The sequence below is a fragment of the Telopea speciosissima genome, chromosome 5 (assembly GCF_018873765.1).
Source record: "Telopea speciosissima isolate NSW1024214 ecotype Mountain lineage chromosome 5, Tspe_v1, whole genome shotgun sequence".
Taxonomy (NCBI): domain Eukaryota; kingdom Viridiplantae; phylum Streptophyta; class Magnoliopsida; order Proteales; family Proteaceae; genus Telopea; species Telopea speciosissima.
Genome location: NC_057920.1, coordinates 35,295,090 through 35,316,904, shown reverse-complemented (window position 1 = coordinate 35,316,904; position 21,815 = coordinate 35,295,090). Strand labels below are relative to the sequence as shown.

General features: G+C 41.7%; 1 non-coding gene across 1 annotated transcript; it reads left to right on the top strand.

Annotated features, from left to right (window-relative positions):
- Positions 1 to 21,424: 21,424 nt before the first annotated feature.
- LOC122663516 lies at positions 21,425 to 21,531 on the top strand. The gene has a single exon (XR_006333181.1). It is a non-coding gene; the product is annotated as a small nucleolar RNA R71 (small nucleolar RNA).
- The last annotated feature ends 284 nt before the right edge of the window (positions 21,532 to 21,815 follow it).

Below are 21,815 nucleotides of genomic sequence, written 5' to 3'. Positions count from 1 at the left end.
AGTTTGTCACCCGCTTCCAAAGTATCAAATAGAAGAAAACCACAGTCAACTTATAGAACGTGATACAGAATCTAGGGGAGTCCCTCAGGGAGTATGTTACAAGATTTACAAAGGAATCCCTAGAGGTTAGAGACTTGGATGATCAAACTCAACATGCAGCCCTAGCCGAGGGCATAAGAGACCTAGACCTCATCAAGGACCTGGCACAGCACGAGACCAGGACAATGGGAGAACTATTGGGGCAGTTCAATGAGTTCACCAACATGGTCGATGTACTACAAGCCCGAAAGAAAGTGATCGAAGCCAAACCACAAGAGAATAAGAGATCGACGTCGGATGATTGCGGAGAAAGCAAATGGACTAAAACTGAAGTCGACAAGAGAAGGGTGATTGTCAGCCAAAAAAAACTGATCGTCGCCTAGAGAGGATTGATCAAGCTAGAAGCCCCAACTACACTCCCCTGAACACCACAAGGTCATAGATCCTTATACAGATTCAGGACCGTGGCTTACTCCATTGGCCGCGACCCATGCTTGCAGGACCCGAGAAGCGAAATCCAAACAAGTACTGACTCTTCCACAAAGACACAGGACATGACACAAAAGAGAGCATTCAACTGAAGAGGGAAGTTGAACAACTCATCAAAGCAAGGAACCTGAACAAGTTCGTAAAGGGAGGTCGTGAGGGTTGTTCAGGTTAAGGAGGTAGAGATCATGATTGGGGAAGAGAAGAGCCACGCCGAGAGGAGAGGAGAACAGATCGTGACAGGGATAGCGGCCGCCATGAAGAAAGAAGGGATGCTCCAGGACCAAGCAATACTAGAGGAGCCCCAATCCTCACTATAGTGGGGGGACCAGGACAGGAGTCTACAAGAAAGGCAAAAGCCCATGCTCGGTTCGTAAGGGTAACAGAGATACCGAACAAAATAGCCAAGATAGAAATGGTAATCTCCTTCTCGGACGCCGACCTAGAAGGAGTAAGCCTACCACATGAAGATGCCCTCGTGGTGCACGTGGAGATAGCCAATCAAGACATGCATAGGATGCTGGTTGACACTGGAGCATACATAGACGTAATCTCACTGGGGGCCTACAGGCAGTTCGGGTTCAGTTGTCAAACCCTGCCCCTGACAAGTTGGAATTTTGGTTCAAGGACAGGAACCCCTGATCAGGCAACCAGGATCACTGTGGAGCATCACTCCAGTGACATGGATCAATGAAGAAACTCTGTGCATGTCCTCTTTTATACCTGTGAGAAGATGGATAGTGGACCCCTGCTCTTGCACAGCTCACAGCCTAATGTATGGTTTGAATCCCAGGTAATCTCTCTCTTCCCTATAATGGTGGGACCCACCTCTAAAAAATCATGTAAAAACCCCTAATGGGCATGTGGGTACAATACCCTAACCGAGGGTCAAACCCCTGTTCTGTTCCCCTTTGAATTCAATTACTGGAATTCTCTAGGCGATGGCACTGGGCAATGCAGCAAGGCTCAGAGACATCGCCCAGTGGCTATTTTTGCACATTTTTAATTATTATAAATGGGGGGACCACCCAACATGACCATGGGCACCCTTCACTGATAGAGGGGAGCCTGAGGGACCACCTCATACCCCTGGTTCAGTGTGGACCCCACCAGAGAACCCAAAACTAGTCAGAATCAGTTCAAAAATTGATTTTTAAAAGAGGCCTTAATAGACAAACAGGCCTTAGTTGGCCTTGGTTTATAAATAGGAGGCCTTGGGCTCATTTTAGAGCCCTTGGCAAATCTGAAATCCGAAAGAGGAAGGAGAGGAAAGAAGAGAGAGAAAGGAGAGAAAGAAGAGGGGGAAGAAGGGAGAAGAAAGAGAAGGCGCTGCTGCAGCCCATTCTAGTTGATCCGAGCTTACCCATAGCCCTATTCAGGTATAGAAACTCCCCAAACCTACTGTTCTCTGTTTCCTCCCTATTTATGTTGTGCTATGCAACTCTGGGCAGCCTAGACAAGCTAGGGTTTGCCCAGTCTGGCTTCAGATTTGCCATGCATGCATAAAGCATGGGAGATCTGTGATTTTTATCACTTTTCATTGGGCACTTATGCTGTTGCCATGGCCAAAATCTGGTTGTGCCCACCTGTACTGCCAGATGGCCTATTGGCCAATGTTTTGGAAACCCTAGGAGCTAGCTAAGGCTATACAGCCCTAACCCTAGATGGGTACAGCCTCAAGCCCCCTTGTTTCAGGTGATTTCAGTTTTGTACAAGGCTGGAACTGAATTCTAAGCCTAACCAAAACCCTAAACACTATTCATCTGGGTTACTTTGGCAGCCACAGTCAGCCTGACTAGAACCCTGATGGAGAAACCAATTGGACCATGATGTAGACCATCACTAGGGCTACCTAAATCCCTAAACATGTAGAGGATCAGGTGTGAGTCCAACCATGCAAGCCCAGCCTTGAAAACTTAGCCTGTATCGATTCTACAGGCACTGGGCGATGCAGACATTGCCCAGAGCCAACGCCCAGTGAAGGGAATTTGGCTGGAATGATGGACAGACCTGGGGGATTTCACCCACACACCCCCTGGACATTGTGGGAAGGCTAGAAATTACCAAAAAGCCCTTCCTCACATCTGTCCTTATTTGGAAATGATTTGGAACCCTAGTGGGCCATGCTGGTGATTGAATCACTGTTGTGCTGGTCCTACAACACAGACATACGGTGGACATCACTATGACCATGTTCTCACCTAGTGGCAGATGCTGACATTAACAAATGACCAATTTGCCCACGTGCCCTAACAGTGGCCCATGCACCGGAACATGACCTAAGGTCCGGTGTAAGGCTTAGTGATTCCAAGAGTGAGCCAATTGAACCCCAGGTCAACCCAGTAAGATTAGGGTAACCCTAGGACTTCTAATGATAGACTGATAACTTAACATGACAACTTTTGATTTACATCTAGGACTTGATCCTATGCTTGGGGACAACAACTAGACAACTGCTGGAACTGAATTTGTGACTGAGTACCTAGAGCTAAGTACTGGTGAGTGAATAATACTATCGTATGTGCAAATGTAATCATGATCTGATGCCAGCTATTAATAATTGAATCATGGTTATTGTGTCATTTACTTATAATTCAAGTTACTCAAATCACTTTATAGTATCTGTTGTTGATCAACACTGTGAATTCTATATGATGATTGTGATTGTTAGATTAGATGCGGTACTCGGCTTGGAAATGGGGCCTGTGATAGCCTGTATTATGGGGTATGGTTGACACCACTTGACTCATACGATGCCATGTAGACATGGGGCTAGAGTTTCATCACCCATGCCACGAACTCTTGCCAACAGGGGTTAATGTGTTGGATACCTGTGGGACAATTATCAGGGAGTGCAAAAAAAAAAAAAGAATAAAAGAACACCGGAATGGTGCATATGGGCTATAAGCTAGAAAAGAAAATGAGGGAAGAACGGTTGTCTCCTCAGGTTAATCACAGAGGGTTGGTCGGGCCGACCTTGGTGAACGAACGCGGGGGCTGACCAGCCTTCTCCGACAACTCAATGGGTGTATCACTGGAAGGGGTTAGAAGCCCACACCAGGGATACATGTATTGGGGATTGTAGTGGCACAGACCCGACTTAGTTGTAATGACAGGTGACTAACAATAAAAAAGCTGGACTTGCATATCATGTAGAATCATATAACTTGTGAATTGTGATTGCATATGCATGCATGATTGATGTTATTTGCTCACGAGCTCAGTGGGGCTCACACTCTATTATGCAATGCTCTTCTTAGATGATCCTGCAGGTGGATGCCGCTGTGGCATGGCGGGCTATCTCGAGGAGGATAGTTTTGGTTGTTATGACAATGTTGGTTTGGACTCCAACAGAGGTCATACTAATTCTGCGTACGTTCTCGGTGGTCATTGCGGATGAAGACCATTGAAGCGTGCATGTGATGTTTTAACTGGGGACTCCTTTTGGGTTTTCTGGAGTTATCCCCGTTCTGACTTGGTTTTGTAGCTTCTACCTTTGTTTTTCTTTTAGGGGCTGAGAATGCTCGTCTTGTATATATTTTTGTATGTACTTATCAGCTTTTGTTTCTTTATTGTGGGTTGTGTTTGCCCGGGGGATGTATCAAACAAAACTTTATATGTATATATTATCATCATTTCCCGTATCGCTATGCTTCCATTAACTTTTGAACTGTAGACGTCTTGCATTACTCTGATCTTACTTATGGTTAAGATGTGGATATGGTTCCATGATCGTAAGCACTGCTTCTAGATCCGTGGGATTTGGCGGATTACCGTTACGCAATTCGGGTCACCTACCCAATCCTCCTAGAGGGTGGTTTGGGGTGTATCAGAGCGTGAGCCTCTTCTTACGATTATGGGTTGCAGACTAGGACTAATAAGCTTTAAACAATAAAACATGCAAGAATTAAAAACCACAGGGGAGGTAGATGTAATTAAGTAAAATGCAAGAATTTTATTAACTCAGAAATAGTTACAAAAGTTTGATTGCATGACTGCAATTCAACAAGTACATAAACTAAAGACAAAGAAAGCAAAAGTACATAAGCATAAAGAAAATAACAGTAGTCAAAGCCATGTAGCACGAAAGTCCGATACTGTAGGAACTACTTTGTAGGAGGCAAGTCGCTCGGCGGAGGCTGAGTCTGGCGAGAGTCAACTCTGTAGAATCTGTCCCAGAAATCTTGACGTTGCTCTACAGACCCCACCCTCGTCTCTAAGGAAGTGAAGCCCTGATCCACCCTAGTCGCTAAGCTAGAGAGCTGAGTGCCAAGGCTTTGGAAATGTGCCATCATCTGAGACCACTTTGAAGGACCAGGAATCTGTGAGCTAGTGGCGTTGATCATCTCGTAAGCGGGTAAATCTTAAACTGAGTATCAAAGCCCTTGAGATCATCTGGACCTAACCCCTGCTCCTCTGTGTACATGCCCTGAGTGTCTACTCCAATGTCTCCCAGCTCCTCTCCAATCTAACCCTCACCCTATGCATCACCACCCTGCCCCTCGCCCTGCTGCATATCTTCAGCCATCACCTGCTCCTCATCCACTACTGGATCTTCCCCAGGCACCTTCATCTTCAAGATAGAAGTCTTATCGATAGGTTTGGATTGGACCCTATCAATGAACTCGTCCTCCAATGGAACCCCAAAATATCAGAAGACCAAGGTAAGGAACTTCCCATAAGGAAGGTTCCCATCGGTTGGGTTTCGGGCATGATAAAGCATCACCTGAAGCAATAAATATGGGAGGTTGATGACTGGACCCCCCTGACCAGCTCCCAAGAGGCAGTAAGTGATATACGCCCGCATCATAGAAATGCTGCCCTTGTTTCCACCCTTAGGGTAAATATTATAGGTTACACACCTACTGATCACTCTAGCACTAGGCTTGTAGACAGTCTCTGATTTGGGAGTGTCCCCTGAACCTGTCAAAGCCCTGAATACAATCCTCCTAGTCTCCAAAGAGAACATATCGGAAATGTCCATACGGGGCTGATAGTAAACCCTCTCACCGGTGTCAGGCAAACCCAAAATCTCTGCCAATAGGTTAGTAGTCAATCTGATATCCACTCCCTTTACCCTACTCAGAAGTGTGAAATCTTGTGCCCCGGATGGCATCAAGTTACAATAGAAATATCGAACCAGGTTGGGATACCAAGGCAAAGTAGGGGATAACATCGATGACCAGCCTAGGGCATTGAACTTGGCAAAGAGGCCATATTGGTGGAAGTCCTCTACTCGTACCACCCGGCCATTTACTATCTTTACATAAGCAAAATTTCTCCATTCCTTGGCATACTCATACTTGGAGAAAAGATGGTCATCGAAATCTGGCTCCTCGGAAGATAAATCCTCCCTAGGAGATGATGGTGGAATCGAAGAATAAGAAGACTCCTCAGATTCGACCCGTAGCCTCTTTTGGGCTACCGATTTTCGAGTAGTGCGGCGGCTTGTAGACATTTTCTACAAGAAGTAAAAAAAAAAAAAAAAAAAAAAATATATATATATATATATATATATATATATATATATATATATATATATAACAAAAGTGGTTAGGTTAGGACAAGGGAAAGAGAAAACCTAATCTAGGAGCTGATTTAATAAAGTAAGTAATCAAAGAGGTAAATGTGAAGAAGAAACTTACCGAGACAAGTGTAAGCTCGCGCAAATTGCGGGGGTTTGCAAAGAATTTGTGCGAGATAGGCCCTACTACCCTCCAAGACTATTCCCTAAGTGTTTAGAAGAGGTTAGAAGAGAATGGAGTCAAAGTGGGCCATTCTCGGATTTAAAAACCTGCGCCCGATTCTCTGGGCGATGTGGCAACGCCCAGAGACATCGCCCAGTGATGGTAAATTTGCAGAATTGTAGTATTTGCACATGAGGACCCTAGTTTTGGGCATAATAACCCCATAGGACGTAAAACCAAGGATTGGAAATTTTTTTTTTTTTATTATTACTAAATAATAATAATAATATATTAATAAAATATAATAATAAATAATTAATGACCTAAGAACTTAGATTTCATGAGTTCAAGAGAGTGAAAATTTTACAAATGCAATACATTGGGATTAGAAAAAAAAAATCTATACGGTTAGGTTAAAATAAATAAATAGTGGACTTCGTATTTGTGAGTATAAGTACAACTTATGGTGTGTACTACTAAATTATTATACGCTTGCCTATTGTAATGTACGAACTGACTGGACTGTTGCTGTGCAAATCGGACATAGTTACATAGGTATGCTGTAATGCGTATGTAGTACGTATGGGAAGCGTAGATCTCATCCAAACCTAGGCCTAGGATAGCTGAGAATAGGACCTAATAAGGCTCCTAGTCAATCGAAACCCCTAGACGCTAAGGTACCTCGAGCCAACCCAAGAATTGTATCATTGATCTTTGATTATTTAAGTCTTAGTAGTCGTGTACTTAATTCTTTTAATTAAGTATGCCCTATTGCCTAGAGCTATTTTATGTGACAGGACCAGTTAGTTGACTGAGGCTGGTGACCCCAACATCATGCTTTATATTAGACATTTACGAGAGAGACTGAGACGGATACGGTTAGTGTTACCCCAGGCCGAGAATCGACTGGACTTTTACTTGGCTATCGCAACCATTAGTGGACCCGAGGATCGAGAGCATTTTCTGAGTCTAGCTGGAGAGGTAATAGCTGACATAGAATTTCTACTAGCACTAGAGTTCGAGACCGGGAAGAAGCTAGAGATGTTTGCCTGCTAGACCAGGTTATTAATTAAAAGTTGTTATTAAAAAAAAAAAAATCTGAAATCTCTCATTAGTGCCATGCATAGCATATTGACACATAAAATGCATAAGACAGAAAAACACAAGCAATCAATGAAACACATTATCTAACAAACCAAGACAATGAATCTAACAATCCACCTTACTGGTATGACTCATGATACTCGTTGGCACTGTGGATTGGGTTAGTATCTGCTAGGAAACAACTGTTGATCCATATAGATGAATTGGAATATTGAACTCGCTCCTCTTTTCAGAGAAGCAACAATGGTCAACACTAGAAGTTCTCGTGGGGGTCGGAAAGGTAAACAACCTAGAGTTGTGCCGGAGGTGGAGCTTCCCAATGGGACTGAGGCTCAAAACTCTGAAGCATCGGCTACTTCATCAGAGGCACCAGCGGCTGCACAAACTACTGCAGCAGCACCTCAGCCAAGTGTGGTAGCCAGCGACGTGACTGCATTCATGACCACGATGATGTGAACCATGCAACAACAACAAGAGTTGCTTGGTCAGATGTCTGCACAGTTTGCAACTATGATGCATGAACGTGCTGCACCACCACCACCACCACCCAATCGACCAGTGCTATTTCCACCACCGGTACCTCAGCACTTAGCTGAAAATTCCACTGCCAAGGTGATGGAGCGATTCAAGAAACTCCAACCGCCTGCATTTTCAAAAATAACCTCTGAGGCAATGCAGCCGGAACGGTGGATCAGTGCCCTAGAAAAGGCATTTGAAGTAATTGAGTGCACAGACGCACAAAAGATTATTTGTGCGGGTTATCAGTTGCAGAATGAAGCTGAAGCTTAGTGGAAGGCGACCAGGCCTAATTTGGAAGCTGCTCACCCAAATCCCACGTAGGCACAATTCAAAGAGATTTTCTTCAAGAACTACTTCCCTGAGAGCTTTAAGGACAAAAAAAAAGCAGAATTTATTGAACTGGTGCAAGGAACTAAGTCGGTACTAGACTATCAACAACGATTTGAAGATCTGTTCCATTTTGCTCCAGAGCACCTGAAAGGGGAAGTTAGTAAGGCCAAGAAATTTGAATCAAAACGGAGATCGGATCAGTTTTGCCAATTATGGACATTCGGAATTATGCCCTGGAGGATAGGTTTAAGGAAAAGGAGAAGGAAAAGATTGTGATGTCGCCTGGTTTGAACAAAAGGCCAAATAATTTTCAAACTTTTGGATGGCCGAATAAAGTTTACCAAGGAACTAGTTCAAGCCCTACTTTGAATCTATACCGTAGGCCGATCGCGGGACAGACCCCTTTCCGCCCCACATTCAGTCAACCTGCTCAACCTACTACGAGTCAAGCGACGACAGCAGCTTCGCCAGCTCAACCAACAATAAGTCAAACAAGCAAAGCCTCAACACCTGCTGCTCCACCCTATAAGTGTTATCTGTGCAACAAAGAAAGACATATGGCCAGAGATTGTAGATTGCGTGGATATGCCAACAATCTGCAGAACCAGCCCTACGCTAGGCCTTTTCAGTCACGGGACAATCGGATGCAAGGAAAGGTATATGCTTTGACAAATGAAGAAGCTGAGGCGAATCCCGATGTATTGACAGGTATGTTGCTGAACACTACTTGACTATAGGGAATGACTGGCTTACTTCATATAACCTAAATTACCTAACCACCCTAGGTACCCTGAATGTCTCAACCATACCCGTACAAGTATTATTCGACTCGGGCATAACCCACTCTTTCGTCTCCTCAACCTTTGCGAGTAAGATGAAAGAACAACCAAGAGATATTGGGCATGAGTTAGTAATCAGCACGCCGACAGGGAGTATCATGAGTTTGAAGGAGGTCTACACCAAAGAAGGTTCGAGTTTGTTTTACCTGGTGTGCTCATTGGAGGAAGAACCGCTATCTGGAGGAGGAGTAACACTTGACTCAACAGGTTAGCAAATCTAATTGATTCCTTAGTGGTTATTTGTATTTTTTGTTATCCATGGGATGCGAAAGAAAACCCGAATCAATCTTTTCCCGCTATGCATTGAGGTATGGAATGGTTTCCTCTTTCTATGTGATGGGAAGAGATGTTCTTTCTTTTCTTTTTCCCTAATTCATATGGGAAGAATAAAAGAGATGGTTTTGATAATTTTTTATCATACAAGAAAATTTAGCTTTGATCATTTCTCATCCTCACTGGATGAGTTGAACCAAGAGATGATCCTATGACTCCAACATCCTTTTGGGACCATCCATGTTATCGATGATATGTTATTTTTGGCTTCATCCCTGTCTCCTGTTTCCTTCGATCATGTATGTCGAACAACCAACAATGTTGCTCCTCTTTTAGTTAAGTATGGGTTAAGGAGTTTTTTTTCAATTATTTTTTACCTATGTCGAGATTGGCTCCAAGACTATGTATCTACTGGAATTTTTATTTACTGCTGTAACTGGAGCACTGTTGTGCACATGGCCGCTACTGCATCGCACGATGCGCATAGCAGCGCTGCAGTTACAGCAGCGGATAAAGGTCCGTATCTAGTGATCTTTCTTCTAATCAATGAAGTTTGTCTTACCAAAGAAAGAAAAAGGTTGTTGGACCGTCGTCTATCACGTGCACCCACCCTCATTTCTCGAAGTCAAGCAAATCACAAGAAATAATGCTAATTTACCCTATTATTACTGATTATTATTATTATTTTTTTGTTATAATTCACTTTCGTTTTTTTGATCAAAGGTTAACCCAGATGACGTTTATATTCATTTTAGAAACTATAAGATTAACTTAAAATGAGGAACTTTGTCAATCTTTCTCTAATTAGATAGTAGACTATTAAAAAGTAAGAATCGAATTCATAAATTGGGAAAAAGCAAGTAACCCATTCTGCTAAACCTCATCTGATCTTCGGATTGGTGCCAGAAATCCATCGATCATTAGAGAAGTGTCATGAAACCTGGATCAGCCAGCGGGGACATAAATTAGTAAAACCCGTGCACAATAATCAATTTTGGCTTTCATTTATATTTTTTAGGGAAAATTACATGATTAACTACTTTTGGATTTTTATTTACAAAACTGTCCATCCTATGTTTGAATTAACAAAATAGATAAAAATAAGTTAAGGTTTACAAAACTGGACAAAATAGTGTCTCTTCCTCCCACACTTGCTTTTTTAGATATTTTTACCCCTGTCATTGCTTTCTCGCCCAAGCATCCTCCATTCCTGCAACCCACCCTTGTCCCAGCCACTGCCATTCTCTGCTACCCCAAGTAACAGAGAAAAAAAGAAGAGATTTTTTCAAAGGGGAACTGTCGAGGAAGACGAAGGATGAAGGAGAGTCACTGTTTTGTCTAGTTTTGTAAAACTAAACTTGTTTTTGTCTATTTCTGTTAACTCAAACATATGGTGGACAGTTTTGTAAATGAAAACTCAAAAATAACTAATCATGTAATTTTTCCTTTTTTTTATTTAAAATAATCTTTCAGATCTAGGGTGATTCTTAAAATTTTATTCAAATCAACATCAATCAAATAATAAATACAAGGGAGACATTTCCATCTTACCCCAACTCAAAAAAAAGAACAACTAAATCACTCACTCAATTGTTGCCTTTCACTTAAAAAAATAAATTATCTATATTTGGATGCTCTCAAACGATTGAACCAACCCAACTTTCAAAATGGGTCGGTGGTGGACCGCATTTAAGAACATTTCATGAACATTCGGACTAGTGAAAGCAGCTAATAATTAGTTCCTACGTTGCGTTCATTGGTCCAAATATCCTTCCAAGCTTGAGCATCCAGCTTGGTTTATATAAGCATAAAACATTAATATTAGAATCTTGAATGTTAATCAAGTCTGGGGCTATTCGAATGTGAAACGATGAAATACTTTCTGCATCCGACCTCTAGTGAGGCATTGGACTATAATAATAATAAGACTCAGATCCTCGCCAGCCCATCCAGCGTGGATCCAACGGCTGAAGGTATTCGGGCACGCACCCCAAATTTCTACAGACGTTGGATCCGCATTGGAGGGACTAATGCTGGAGAGGATTTATTTTCATAATATTATGGTGGGAAAAACGTCAGATTTGTGCTTTTGACAAATGCAACGATTTGTGGAATCCCTATAGGGTTGCAACAATGTTGAAAAATTAAAATTAAAAAGTTAGGGTTGCAACAACTTTCATAAACTTCTTGGAACTTAAGGACCGCATATGAATATAGTGTCTTTTATTTGGGTGTTTTATGTTTTTATTTTTCATCCAACAGTCTCAAGACTCTCAACTCAAGTAAGAAAGTTTACATGTATGATGTGACGTAAGCAACATTACCTTGGATGTGATGACATCAGCATTCATCAATACCATCGTTCAAAAGTAATGGGTCCACCTAAAGGCGATGGGGAGTGCAAAGCAAGCGCCGCATTGAATATTTGTCCCTGGTCGGTGCGTAAGAGTCTTTTTGTCTTTCCCCAGAGCCCGTTTCACTGCTCAAAGTCAAGAGTCTTGCGGCGCGACTTCAAATGCAATTGGCCTTTGGCGGCCTTGTGACCCAAAGCAGCGGAGGGAGCGGGAAGGTGACAGCTTTCAATTGATATTTGGATGTTGTTTGAGTAAAGTCTGGTTAACTTTATAATAGGGTGACACGTAGAAGAATATGAATATGGTAGGAAACTCCATGGCGGCACGACTTCTTTCGGCGTGCGTTTTAGGGCATAGAAGGTATCTCGTTTTGGTTATGTTGCACAAAAAATTTTGCCGGAAAAAATTTCCTTAGCCAGTACAACTTTCAAGTTAGCTTTGGATTAGGAATGAAATAAGGAAAACGAAAATAATTCTGCTAAGTTTTTTGACTTCTTTATTAATTGATGAATGAATGAATTCTCCCTTTTATAATAAGTACTAGGGTTCTTATTTATACAAGTTTGTGCCAAATCCCTTTCCTATTTCATTCCTCCGGTTTGCCAAAGGAGCTTTCTTTTTTGATAATGTGGTTCCTGCATCCTCGGATTAGGGAACTTTTATAAGAACTGAGATTCTCTCATCAAATCTTGGGATCCTTCCATGTGTGGCACGTGAATTACGATTATCAACGTGTACCCACTTGGAAGTTTACAACTGTCTTTGCTGATGTGTCCTGGTTGGCATAACTGTCTCAAGCGTGGCTTTTTGGGTTTTGGTTTGAGAATCGGTTTACTTGTAGCCCAAGTGGGGCCACATGTAAAGTAAAGATTAGATGCACAGAAAGTGGTGTATCATTTGCCCCCTACTCCCCTTACCTGAGATGTGGTATGGGGAGGCAATTTCCTGGATATCCTGTGCAGATGTGAAGGCAGCTCGGATTGTATGTTCGGTGGCGTTTGCGGGCTATGAACAAATCGTCTTTATCCTTTGGATCATAGTTCTCCTTTGGACGATATTACCCTCCGTGGGTGTTTTATAATCGTGCCGCCACTCGCCGATGTTTGCACGTGAGTGCGAAATATCTTTCGATTTTCACGTCTTTTGAGGGAAGGTTGACGGGGTGTCATAAAGTTTAAATTTAAATTTTTTTGCTTTCCCGGTGCTTCCCTTGGAAAGGTAGTTTTCCTCATCCTCGAAATATGTGTCTCTTCTTCTTCTTCATCTTTGCATCTTGGCCGTTCGAGTAAAACGTATGGTTGGATTGGAAGCTTCGTTCCAATGTCCCCCAAGAGTATAAAACGTTCTGACTTCCTCTGTCTTTCCTTCCCCATCGTCTTCGAGTTTCCTCACTAAAAATCTCTTGAGTTTCTGAAGTCGTCTTGCTTAGTGCTTTCTTCATTTTTTCAATCGCATCCCTTTTTGCTCAAGTAAGTCTTCTCTTTCTCTTTCTCTTTATTTCTTCATTCGCTTTGCATTTTTTGTTCATTTTGAGAGATGGGAAAATCTAAGAAGAGCTCGATTCCTAAGTCTAATCAAGAGGTGGAGTCCTTGTTAGAAGAGGGCAAGAAGTTGTATCATGGAGAGGTTCCGAGAGGAAGGCGAAGGGCTCCTCCCCAGTCATCCACAGAGGATGCTGTAGCTTCCAGGGTTCCCATTCTGATTCCTCGAAGTTCATCTGGTGCTTCTGCTAGTACTTCCAGTCGCGGCTCCAAGAAATCATCGGCCAAAAGGGGTTATCGCATTTGATCCCACCATAGAAAAGGAGTGGATGAGATCCCCTCCATGCTGACAGAATATAACCTATTGGAGATCTGAGAGGTTTACTCGATCCCAGAATCCGTTGACCTCAGGGTCCCTTCTCTCGAGGATAGGTTAAATCATGCGCAACCCAATGAGGTTGGCCTTATCTTAGATGCTTTTGAGGTGGGGCTTTGTTTGAGTTAAAATAAAATCGCAAGCGTACGGGTCAATCGTAGCTACGGGTCGAACACGAGGAGATATACGCCACTTTATTTAACTAACTTAAAAGTAATGCAAAGTGAACCAAATTAAAGTGTTAAATTAAACTAATTAAACTAACGAAAATCAATGCATCCTAACTCATAAGCATCTAACAAAATTAAGGGATTAAATCGACGTCCTAACACATGAGCATCTAACCTATCAAACTAAAGCGAATTGAAAGTAATAAAAATACAACCACACATACTACCCATATAAAAAGAAATAAGGGAATAAAAATGCATCCATAAACCACAATCATATAAAATTAAAATAAAAGAAATAGAGGGGAAAGAAGAAGAAGATAGAGAGAGATAGAGGAGATGGAGAATGAGATTGAGAGTTTAGATAGTAAAACCTGGATGTGCTTGCATGAATATAAATGAAAAGCTTGAATACTTGCATAAACTTACCATGACCTCCTCTTCTAAATCTTCAAGTCTTGTCATCAACTTAAGAACTTAGACTAGAAGGCTTAAAACCTAAACTAGAATTAAGAAATTACAACCCAATTGAAGACTTAAATTGAAATTAAAGCATAAACTAAACCTATTATAACCATTAACTAAAAATCATAAAAGCAAACTAGAACTTAGAAAAACCAAAAATCACAAATTAGAAGGAGAAGAAGAGAAGAAATTTCACTAAGTGAATGAGCAAATTTTTACAAGAGAGGTAGGGGGTATTTATAGGTGGAAGAGACGAGAAGAGAGAAGATGAAAGTGTAAGAGAAATATTCCCTAAGAAAAGAGAATATTCTCTTCTCTTTCCTCTTTTACAATGCCTTGAATCCTAAGAAAAAAGAAAAAACTAGAAAGAAGAAGAAGAGAAGATTGTTTACATGGACCTTCTATTTCTGAAAAATAAACTTCCAATTCTAACAAGTGCTTCCTTTTCATTGTAGATATCTTCTCCAAGCAATAAAATCAAAGCATCTTTGATTTTTCAACCTTCCATAGATGAAAAAATATAAATCTATCCCAAGTAAAATTCCAGAAGTGCCCTTGAGAAGTTGGAGGAGAGAGAGAGTAAGGGTGATGACTAGGATTCCTTCAAGAATAAATAAAATACCCATTCTGTCCTTCAGAAAACGTGAAGCATGGGGTGCTTATATAGGTCTCACCATTGTGTTCCTTGCGAAAAATCACACAAAATAGACCTAAATTTCATCCAATTCGGAGTTGGGGAGCCTAAGATATCTCAAGTTGAAGTTGGACTGTCCAGAGCCTTCCAAATGGAATCTTTCGGGTACAGTAAAGTAACTTCTGATAATTGCATTAAGGCCCCTAAAATCCGAACTTCCGCTTCACTTTGTCCCCATCCAACTGTCAATAATTATAAATAAACCCCTACAGACCATTTTCACGCTTTGTTACGAAAACGGCCATAACTTCTTCGTTTCAACTCGGAATTAAGTGCCGTTTGAACCATTGCGAAGCTGACTCGATGGGCTATGCATCTATTTACACTTCTAAAAAGCTTAAAAACATCTCCTTAGCATCATCTCCTTCATATTCACAAGAATTCACCTAAACCCTGAAAAGCACAAGAAAGCACCGAGTAACTCTGTCCAATGTGGTAAAATGTATAATTTATGCCCTAAAATTTCACACATAAATGTGCTCATCAGATTCCCCCACACTTGAACGTTACTTGTCCTCAAGTAAAGCAAAAACAAAAACTAACCTAGAATGTAGAAAATCCTAACTCACTTTCGTAGGAATGACGGTTGCACTTAACATGTGCAACAAGCCTTTAAACCCCTAGGTTACCCCTAGTGGACGAGTTGTGTCTCGTGGGTGTTTGCAGTGAATATACACCCAAAATTCAATTGCAAATAAATGCTGTAAATTTTAATCATGGCATAAGTAGGACAGTGCACATAATCCCAAAAAGTGTTCAACTAATGATCAAGGAGCCAAAGGTTCCCCCACACTTGAATTTTATCACCCCACATCAATTCAAGTAACAAGCATGCATCAAGTTCAAGGGATCTCCTCATATTTTCTGAACACTACTCACCTTCAAGTAAACCCCCCATAGCATTGATGGAACCAAAGACTTACGCATTGAGTATTGTTGACCATACTTTTTTTTTTTTTTTCAGGCATTAAGGCAAAATTTTTTTTTCTTTCTCAACCACAAACTCTATTTCTACTCCACTCTTGTTCTCTCGAATGACATGGTGGAGCATACACCAGACACCCAAATACTTGGTAGCTTCGTTTTTTGCATATATCCATAAGACATTGAGACATTGATGCAAGAGTTTTTTTTTTTTGAGTTTCCTTCCAAGGAATTTCGATCAAGTCACCCTGCTTCATGAGGCACAGTGCCCTGTCTAGTCCTAAGGAATTCCACTTTCTTTTCTGTTCCTTGTTTTTTTTCTTTTTCTTTTTTTTTCATTCACTTCCACTTTCATGCCTTGCCTTGCCACAAACAAATTGGTCTCAACTACTAGCCAAAAGATCAAAGGGGTCCATAAACACATAGAGGAATCTAACCATCACATGAAGTAGCACTCATATTTTCAAACTCAATCCCCATCACCGGATACAAACCAACTACCATCCTTGAAAAGGGATTTTTTTATTATTTCGCATGCTAGGAGGGCACCTAATTCCCTCTCACTCTCGCTTTGCAAATCGAAGAGACTTATGCACATACCCAAAAACTATCGCCACAATCAAAATTCACAAAATTCAAAATTCACAAAATTCACAATTAAAGTCCAACACACCCCCCCACACTTAATTCATGCAGTGTCCTCAATGCATGCAGAAAAGAAAGAATATGGACAAGGGAGGGGATACATACCAGGATATCAGGGGTCAAGGTAAAGAGGCTCATGGAGATTCATGACCTCTTCGTCAAGTAGAGTAGGCATCTCTATGTACGGCTTCAATCTTTGGCCATTGACCTTGAAAGTAGCTCTTGTACTTGGATTGAGGACTTCAATAGCCCCATGAGGATAAACTTTTTGAACAATATAGGGGCCATCCCATCTAGAACGCAGCTTACCTGGAAAGATATGCAAACATAAATTGTACAACAAAACATTCTGGCCTACCTCAAAAGATTTTCTCTAAATGTGCCTATCATGGAAAGCCTTATTTTTTTCCTTGTAAATTCGGGCATTCTCATATGCCTCATTCCTAAGCTCTTCCAACTCAGATAGTTGGAGTTTCCTATGGGCACCTGCAGTGCGTAGGCCAAAGTTAAGCTTCTTGATAGCCCAAAAGGCCTTGTACTCAATCTCTACAGGTAAGTGACATGCCTTTCCATACACTAGACGGTACGAAGATTGACCAAGATCGATCTTGAAGGCTGTCCTATGGGCCCACAATGCATCTATCAATCGGTTAGACCAATCCTTGCGATTCTGGTTGATGGTTTTCTCAAGAATTTGCTTGATCTGCCTATTTGAAACCTCAACTTGGCCACTGGTCTGGGGATGGTAGGGTGTGGCCAACTTATGGACAACACCATACTTTTTCATGAGGGCCTCAAAAGGCCGATTATAAAAATGCTTGCCCCGATCACTAATGAGAGCCCGGGGAGTACCAAAACGGGAGAAGATGTTCTCCTTCAGAAATTTCACAACCACCTTATGGTCATTGGTCTTACAAGCAACTGCCTCAATCCATTTGGACACATAGTCCACAGCAAGTAATATGTACAGGTTACCAAAAGAGTTAGGGAAAGGCCCCATGAAATCAATACCCCATACATCAAACACCTCAACCACCAGAATTGGGTTGAGGGGAATCATATTTCTCTTAATAAGACGCCCTAAGGATTGGCATGAAGAACATGCCCTGCAATAAGTAAAAACGTCTTTAAACAGACTAGGCCAATAAAATCCACACTGTAAAACTTTGGCCGCAGTCTTATTAGGCCCAAAATGGCCTCCACAAGCCTGATCATGGCAAAAAGATAAGACAGATTGTTGCTCATGATCAGGGACACATCTCCGGATTACTTGATCCGGGCAGGTCTTAAAAAGATAAGGATCATCCCAAAAGAAATACTTAACTTGTGAAAAGAAATGATTCTTATCTTGGGTGGACCAATGTGCAGGTGTCACACCCGTAACCAGATAATTAACAATGTCAGCAAACCAAGGTTCACTAGACACTGCCATCAGATACTCATCAGAAAAATTCTCGTTGACTGGAGAATCAATAGTCAAGGAATTAGGCAGCCGGGATAGATGGTCTGCAACCAAATTTTCACACCCTTTCTTATCCGTAATTTCAAGATCAAATTCTTGTAACAAAAGGACCCACCTAATGAGGAGAGCCTTGGCATCTTTCTTCTGCACAAGATATTTGATAGCTGCAGGGTCAATATAAACAATCACATGTGATCCAACCAAGTAGGGCCTAAACTTCTCTAAAGCAAACACAACAGCTAAAAATTCTTTCTCAGTGGTGGTATAATTAAGCTGTGCATCATTAAGAGTCCTACTTACATAATAAATCACATGGGACAATTTATTGATTCTTTGCCCAAGAACAGCCCCTATAGTAAAATCAGAGGCATCACACATAAGTTCAAATGAAACTGTCCATATTGGAGCTTGAATAATGGGGGCTGAAGTCAATGCTCTTTTCAATTGCTCAAAAGTATCATGACACTCAAAAGAGAAATAAAATGGGCAGTCCTTTGCCAAAAGAGAGGTGAGAGGTCTAGCTATCTGGCTAAAGTCCTTGATGAATCTCCTGTAAAAACCTGCATAGCCAAGAAAAGATCTAATGCCCTTCACACTCTTGGGTGGTTGTAAATTGGCAATAAGGTCCACCTTAGATCTATCAACCTTAATCCCTTTTTTGGACACAATGTGACCAAGAACTATACCTTGCTTTACCATGAAGTGGCACTTCTCCCAATTTAGGACCAAGTTCTTTTCTATGCATCTTTTAAGAACCAAAGAGAGATGATGCAAGCAATTAGAAAAAGTAGAGCCGTGAATAGAAAAATCATCCATAAACACCTCTAGGAAGTGCTCTACCATATCAGAAAAGATACTCATCATGCATCTTTGGAATGTAGCAGGGGCATTGCAAAGCCCAAAAGGCATACGCCGGTAAGCAAAGGTTCCATAAGGGCATGTGAAAGTGGTCTTGTGTTGGTCCTCTAGAGCAATAGGAATTTGGTTATAGCCTGCATAACCATCAAGAAAACAATAATATTCATGGCCAGCTAGTCTCTCTAACATCTGATCAATAAAAGGTAAGGAGAAGTGGTCTTTCCAAGTTGCCGCATTCAATTTCCTATAGTCAATGCACACTCTCCATCCCGTTTGGATATGGGTTGGAATCAACTCATTATTAGCATTCTCAACTACAGTGACTCCTCCTTTCTTAGGCACAACCTACACAGGACTCACCTATTGGCTATCAGAAATAGGATAAATGATGCCATGATCCAAGCATTTTAGGATCTCTTTCTTGATTGCCTCTTTCATCACAGGATTAGCCCTCCTTTGGGGTTCCCTAGAAGGTTTGGAACTCTCCATCAGATGTATATGATGTTGAACAATTGAGGGGTTAATACCTTTGATATCAGACATGGTCCAACCTATGGCTTCCATATTGTCCTTTAGAAGCTTAATCAACTCTTCTTCCTGAATAGAAGTCAAATCAGAAGCAATAATAACAGGAAGAGGATGATCATGTCCTAAGAAGACATACTTGAGGTTGGAGGGCAATGCTTTCAACTCTAATGTGGGGGGCTCAATAATAGAGGATTTGGGAATAGAAGTGGATAGGGGTCCAAGGGGCTCCAAAGGTGGTTGGATGCTCCAGACCTCAGATAAGGGAGTATCATCAACACCCTCCAATTCTTGCATACATTCTTGAAATCCCGAATCAAAATCAATCTCAAAGAACGTATCAATATCATCGAGAAATCCTTGAAGTATATGCACCTCTTCATCCATGTCAGGCTGCTTGCCCAACCTAAACACATTGAAGTCAACAGAAGTATTGCCAAAAGATAATTTCATGAGACCATTCCTGCAATTGATTAAAGTATTACTGGTAGCTAGGAATGGTCTACCCAATATGATTGGGATTTGGTCCTTGAATTTGGCAGTGGGTTGAGTATCTAAAACAATAAAATCTACAGGAAAAATAAATTCCCCAACCTTCAACAGGACATCCTCAATCATTCCCTTAGGAACTTTAACAGACCGATCTGCAAGTTGAAGAGTAATTTTGGTCGATTTCAGTTCTCCCAATCCCAGTTGTTGGTAGACATGAAAGGGTAAGAGGTTCACACTTGCACCAAGGTCCAATAAGGCATGATCAATAGTAGTATGGCCTATAGTGCAAGAGATGGTGGGGCTTCCCGGATCCTTATGCTTGGCTGCTACTGGCTGTGAGATTAGAGAACTAATGTTAGCAGCCAAGAATGCTTTTTTGGGCACATTGGTGGTCCGCTTTTGGGTGCATAAGTCTTTGAGGACTTTAGCATAAGCGGGGATCTGGGCAATAGCATCCAACAAGGGGATATTCACCTGAACCTGTTTGAACACATCCAATATCTTCTCCACAGAAGGAGACTTCTTGCTAACCAACCTATTTGGAAAAGGGGCAGGTGGGGTATAAATTCTTTCAGGGTTGGTCTTTTTAACTTCCTCAACAGAATCCTCTTTGGTTTCCTCAACCAAATCATCTGGTATATCTTTAGGTTCATCAGACGAACCTAAAATAGTAGGCACTTCAATGGCCTCTTCAGAAGGGGGAGAGTCAACAGGAGTATGAGATGATAAAGACTGAGGTGCACTAGCCTGTTGATACTCACGGCCACTCCTTAAAGCATAAACAACATTTACCTGTCTGAAGGGCCCTTGGTGCTGTTGGCCTTGTGTAACATTGGTTGGAGGAGCTTGGGTACCTTGCTGAATATGAACCTGATGCCTAGGATTTGGCTCAGGCTGGCTAGGTAACTTCCCTATTTCCCTCTCATGCAGGATTGTGACAAGCTGGGTGAGTTGTTTTTCTATGTTATTGTGGCTTGTCATGAGAAGAGCTATCTTGTTGTCCATCTCATTCAATCTTGTTGCCTCTCCTATATTGGTAAACCCTGGGGGTTGCTGATAAGGTGCAAGGAGAGGAGGCCTAGCAGAATTAATAGAAGGTCCTGGATGAGGACAAGGGGGAAAGGGGTTAGGAGACATTCCTTGGCTTTGTGGTGCATAGTTGGTCCTTTGGGCACCAACCTGGCCTTGATGGTAAAAGTTGGATGGGCCTGCTTGGTTCCCTTGATTCATGAGAAATTGGGGTGATTTCTCCATCCTGGATTGTAAGTATTGCTATATGGGTTATTTTGGTAGAGAGCACTTACATTCTCAGTGCTGGAATTGCCCACCAAGGTGTTGGGGCATTCCTCAAAAAGGTGTCCAGGGGGTTGGCACCAACTGCATACCGACACATGGTTGACCTGGTTGACCGGATTAACTGGTATAGACTCTTTAAGAACTATGGACTCCAACCATTTTATGAGGCTATCAAGTTTAGCCTCCTTGGCTGGCATACCCTCAATGAGATACCCCTTAGTGGTCCTTTCAGCCTCTTGGGAAGATTCCCAATCCCTAGTCTTATCAGCCAAGTTGGTTAAGAATGTCCATGCATCATTCTCCTCAGAAAAAGAAGTAAAGCCTACTGGACACATAGACTCTACAAGTTGCTTGGTCTGATAATCAATACCCTCATAAATAATTTGGCATAGCTGCCACAAGTCAAAACCATGGTGAGGGCATTCTAAGAGGAGGTCCTTGAATCTTTCCATGAATTTAGAAAAGGACTCATGTGGTTTCTGCCTGAATTGAAGGATGTCACTTTTAAGCTTATTGGTCTTGTGAAGAGGGAAGAATTTTCTCAAAAAGACAATGGTGAACTCATCCCATGTATTAATGGAGTTTGTTGGCAGTCCATAGAGCCACTTCTTGGCCTGGTCTTTCAGGGCAAAGGGTATAAACCTAAGCCTAACTGCATCATCAGTCAAATTCTTGACCTTAATTAGAACACAGACCTCCTCAAATTCCCTAAGGAAGAGATATGCATCCTCATTAGCCATCCCATGGAAATGGGGTAGCATGCTGATGAAGTTGGTCTTGAGTTCATAGTTATTCC